Source organism: Phragmites australis, chromosome 11, assembly GCF_958298935.1.
Source record: "Phragmites australis chromosome 11, lpPhrAust1.1, whole genome shotgun sequence".
Classification (NCBI taxonomy): Eukaryota; Viridiplantae; Streptophyta; class Magnoliopsida; order Poales; family Poaceae; genus Phragmites; species Phragmites australis.
In genome coordinates this window covers 9,304,553-9,310,552 of record NC_084931.1, presented here as the reverse complement: position 1 = coordinate 9,310,552, position 6,000 = coordinate 9,304,553, and positions in this window count along the sequence as shown.

Sequence of the window (6,000 nt, the reverse complement as noted above, 5' to 3'; positions counted from 1 at the left end):
ACATAGGGTATTACTCCAATCGGAGGTCTGAACCTGTATACATCGATTGTCCCATCTCATGATTAAACCCTGCACTCAAAGGTACCCAGTCTATTTACAGATACATTGTCAGGAATTAATCTTCAACAAGAGTCGTTCGCTCAAGCAGGTAAACAAGCAACAAAGAAAAGGCCTTAACTTGTTGATCATTCTTGTTGCTTGGGAGCTTTGGAAGCACCACAATGAATGTGTTTTCAATTCAGCCTCTTCGGATGTAAATAGCATAGTGCAGACAGTTGAAGAAGAAAACACATTGTTGTGTGCTACAGGGGCCAAGCAGCTTCGGGGATTGTTCTTTGGGATCAACTAGGTGCTTTTGTGGCCTTAGTTTTCCATTTCCTGGTCGGTTTGTTCTTTTAGTCTGTGGCACGAATGTTAAGCTTGTAAGGTTTGGGTCTAGTGTTGTATTTGTTACTCTTCTTCTTTAATGAAATGATATGCAGCTCTCATGTGTATTCAAGAAGAAAAAATCATCATTAAACATCTTATAAAACTGACCTTTAAAAACCAAGATCCAAACAAAACTACAATGTAGCAACATAGACTCTAATCCTTCACGACATCTCCATAGACATGATCAACGTAGAATGCATCTTGGAATGATCCATCCTCAACGAACTCTTCAATTCCTTCTCCAATTAAGTGTTTGGTGACAGCAAGAGTTACTCAGCAAGTTGTGTGGAAATAATATGCATACGAAGGCTTGACAACAATAGGGCAATATGACTCTTTTGCAAAAACCAGCATTTAAGTATAGAACATTTGAAAAGAATTAATAATTAAGTGAATAACTATAAATAACCAACCGCCTCAAGATTCCAACCTTCCTAACGTAACCAACCTTCTAACACCTCAACCAAGGTTCCCACCACCAAGGTTGAACAACACCTGAACCATAGTCCCAATCACTATGATTGACCAACCAACCAAACCATCAAGTTCTAATAATGTGAGATTTTCCTTGCCACTCATAACCGTGAGTACAGTAGATTAACCAATTTTTTACTCTATAGAGGTCGTACACTTTACCCATAAATCATGATCATACTCTTTTTCTGGTACCCGTCCGCACCTTACATGCTTCCTAGGTGTGCACCGAGTTGACCACTTCAAAGCTTTTATAGTGCCCCTCTCAGCACGTGCATACTCACTAAGGTTTCACCGCCGCATGAATATACCTCATCAACGGAAGTCCCCATCCTGAGCCAATGGAATACCCTGGAAGTATACCCTTCCATTCCACACCATCGGATGGCCAACACAAGGCTGAGAGTATGCAAATTAACAGGCTAGGCTTGTCGCATTCCAGGCTTATGGTTGTACTATTTACTCAGAAATACCACTCCACAAGCCAGTCCTTAGATTTGAGCAAGAATACCACATCCTAACTATACAACATGTACAAGTCTAATCAAATCATTGCTCAAATCTCTATACCATATTGCTACAAAAATTTATGCCATCATATTTTATCATCATTGCATATGACCATTATCAAATTTTGTAGAGCAATTATCATGATCACCATCCCAAAGCAAAACTAAGCATCATTTACTCTTCCAGAACCTTAAACCATAACCAAACCATGGTGACAAGGATGACAAGAGAAAGCTAGGGTAAAGCCTAACTTTTGGGATTCCCAACAAAATTATTAGCATACATGTTCATGAAACAAAACATTTTAAAATCTAAGATAAATATGTTCAAGAACACAATTTGCCTTCACTTTACTGAGTTGGGTCTTCAAATTCTTGATCCTACAGTCCTTCTAGCTCCTTTGGAATGTTAGCGTCTACTCACAAACATAAGAGAAAAGGCAACATAGAGACACCAAGATCCAAAAAGAACCAAAAATCACACAACAAACAACATAACACACAAGATCATATTATTCTGGACAATCTGGTGAAAGAACTGGTCAAATCAGAGCTACGGTTAACAAGTTACGGCTTCCTAATGATTAAAACAGCAAAAAGATTATCTACAGATCAAATTATATTGCTAGGAATTTTCTAGAATTTTTTTGAAATCATCTAAGATTTTCTAGCAATTTTTTTGAATTTTCTAGCATTTATTTGAATCATAAAACTATATAAATTTAAATAGAATTAAATAAAACCATTAAAACATTATTAAAATTATTTTTCAAATTATTCCTATTTTCATAATTATATTTGTACTTAAAAACTAGTTATTACTCCTTGACCCCCACCAAAGCGATAGTATACACACTTGTCTGCCTCATTGACACTGAATCCAGCAGATGTTAATGTGTTATCAAATTTTTTGTGCCATTGTTTAGGTGCTTGTTTAAGGCCATACAGGAATTTTAACAATTTGCACACCTTATTTTCCTGCCCAGAAATCTGAAAACCATCTGGTTGCTCCATATAAATTTCTTCCTCCAACTCTCCATAAAGGAAAGCTGTTTTTACATCCATTTGATGAACATGAAAACCATAGGAAGCCGCTAAAACAAGAAGCACTCTGATGGTAGTAATTCTTGTGACAGGAGAATAAGTATCAAAGAAATCCTCTTCCTTTTTTTGGGTATAACCCTTGGCCACAAGCCTAGCCTTGTACTTTTCAACAGTACCATTGGGCCTTAATTTCTTTTTAAAGACCCACTTACACCCAACTAGTTTACACCCACTTGAAATATCAGTAATCTCCCAAGTCCCATTAGACATGATAGAGTCCATCTCGCTATGGACCGCCTCTTTCCAATACTCTGCATCAGGAGATGCAAAAGCCTCCGAAAGAGTTTTTGGCACATCATCGACAAGATATACAATAAAATCATCACCAAAGGATTTTGCAATCCTTGGTCTTTTGCTCCTCCTAGGAGCCTCATCAACTATATTGTCATCCTTGTCAGATATCTCATTATTTGATTCAGGTGGTATAACGGTTTCAAGAGTATCTACATGAGTTTCATTATACTCATTATAGTTAGAACTGCATGCTGCTCTCATGGGATAAATATTCTCAAAGAATGAAGCATCTCTAGACTCCATGATTGTATTAACACAAATTTCTGGAGTATCAGATCTCACTACTAAAAATCTATAGGCCGTGCTATTTTGAGCATAACCCAAAAACACGCATCAACTGTTTTGGGTCCTAGCTTTCTCTTTTTCGGCGTAGGTATATTGACTTTTGCCAAACACCCCAAGAACGCAGAAAATTGACATTGGGTTTTCTCCCTTTCCATCCCTCATACAGAGTGACATCTCTATTCTTTGTCACAACTTTATTTAGGACGAAAGTGGCTGTCAAAATAGCTTCCCCCCACCATTCGTAAGGCATACCGGCACTCTCTAACATGGCATTCACCAAGTCTGTAAGTGTCCGGTTTTTCCTCTCAGCTATCCCATTCGACTGGGGTGAATATGGTGGTGTAACTTCATGGATAATTCCATGATCAGCACAAAATTGAGATAATTCATTTGAGATATACTCTCCTCCGCGATCATCACATAATCGCTTAATTTTCCTCTCAAGTTGGTTCTCAACCTCGGCCTTATAAAATTTAAAGTAGTTTAGAGCTTCGTCTTTTGTTTTTAGTAAATAAACATAGCAATAGCATGTTGCATCATCTATTAAGGTCATGAAATATCTCTTGCCTCATTTAGTCAACAATCCATTCATCTCATACAAATCAGAATGGATAAGATCTAGAGGTGCCAAATTCCTCTTTTCCTCTAATCCTTTAAAAAGGTTTTCGAGGTTGTTTAGCTTGAACACACGATTGGCACTTTGATCCTTTGACAAAATCAAATTTTGGAATTAACTCTAATCTGGACATTCGAGCAATGGTGTCAAAACCAATATGACAAAAACGAGAGTGCCAAGAGCTGATCTCGCAAATATTATTCATGGATGCAAAATTCAAATTATAATTAGACTCAATAGTACTTAGGCGGAACAAGCCTCCGCTCTCATAGCCTTTACCAACAAAGTTCCCGAATTTAGACATGACAACTTTATTGGACTCGAACACTAACTTATAACCATCCCGACAAAGCAAAGAACCACTAATAAGGTTCCTGTTTATTGTTGGAGCATGCTGCACGTTCTTCAAATGGACAATCTTCCTTAAAGTGAGCTTCAGTTCGACCGTACCAACACCAAGAACAGAAGCAGCAGATCCGTTTCCCATCAGGACGGAGGAAGACCGCGCTCCCTGGTAAGAGGAAAATAAGGAAATATCAGAACACACGTGTATATTGGCACCAGTATCAACCCACCAATTTGTTGATTGTAATACTGAAAATACAACTGGTAGATTACCATACCCAGAAGATCCGGCCTCATTGCAGTTGTTGCCAATAGTAACATTCACAGCCTTCTTGTTTGGCTGTCCATCTTCTCTAGTTTTGTGGTAGCGGCAGTTCTTTGCAAAGTGCCCATCTTTGCCACACACAAAACATGCTTTGTCCTTCAATTTCTTCTCAGTGTTCTTCCTTTTGAAGTTAGTGGTTCTCTTTGGCTTTCCACCATCTTGCATCTTGCCCTTGTTCTTGTTGTACAATTTTTTCTCTATGATGTTTGCATTAGCACCATTTTCCGCTGCCGCGGATGTAATCGGCATGTCCTTTGCTCTTGCCTTTTCCTCCACATCAAGGGCTATAATAAGATCCTCGGTGGAGATCTCTTCCCTCTTGTGTTTCAGGCTAGTGGCAAAATCCCTCCACGATGCAAGAAGTTTGGCAATAATACCCGATGCCACAAACCTATCAGGCAGGACACAACCCAAACTTACGATCTCCCCAACTAGAAGCTGTAACTCATGCGCCTGTGCAACTATCAACTTCACAGCATCCATGCTGTAGTCATAGAATTGCTCACAGGTATAAAGCAAGCGACCAGATTCGGAGACCGCAAATTTGCGCTCAAGTGCATCCCACAACTCTGTGGGGTTTGTGTAATTCATATACACATCGTACAACTGATCTGATAACAAGGTCAAGATGCAACCGAGTGCAGTGTCTCTTGCACTCCCAAAATTGGTATTCTGATCAACCTTGAATGGCATCTGTGGATGGATTACCCACCACAGTCCCAACGACATGAGCCAAAACTTGACTCTAGTCTGCCATCTACGGAAGTTCATGCCACCAGTAAACCTCTCAGGTTTCATTGCATCCGAAGCACCAGCCATTGCTGAATAAGAATTAGCGCGATAAGGTTTCTGGAATGTTGGTAATATGCGCAAAAATCTAATTCCAGATTCTATACAAAGGCATATTTCACAATTTATAACATATGAACATACTTCTAACCCTAGCAGCAAGCAACAGTACCAAAAATCATTCAGTTTCATCAAGAACTCACAGTCGGGTTGATGAAGGGATGAAGTTGATGATGTGTCGATTCGCTGCCGTACAGATCGTAGATGAAGCAGTGTAGAGCGGTCGCGCAGGTGCGCTGCCCAGAAACCTTATTGTCGTCCCTCGTGCAAGCTTCACGACAGCAGAGGCTCGGAGATACCGCTCACCCTCCAACCTTGTGCACGGCAAGGAGAAGGGCCGGCGAGATCCGGCAGCACAGCACACAAGACAGTGATCTGGATGGGTGGAGAAGAAAATGTGGAGCAGAGAGATGTTCTCAAAACCCTGGACGTCTCCAGGATTTATAGGGAAATGGCTGCCCTCTTGGAGCCATTTTCTCTCATAAATGCCCACAATTGCTGCCTCCATAACTGACCAATTACCCTCAGAATTAAGACATTGATCGCGATTAAAACGGCTGATTATGGCATTGATCACAATTAAAAAGGGCGAGCAGCAAAAGGGCTTGCAATTTTGTGCTGCCATGCCACGCCACGGCCGCGCGTCGCAGTCAAAGTCACGCGGATATTCACGCGAAAAATACGTGAATACGCGTGCGCGTGCGTGTGAATATAGCAAAGTATACTCTCTCTTTCTCATTTTCTCTATTTCAAAGAGGCCAGATAAC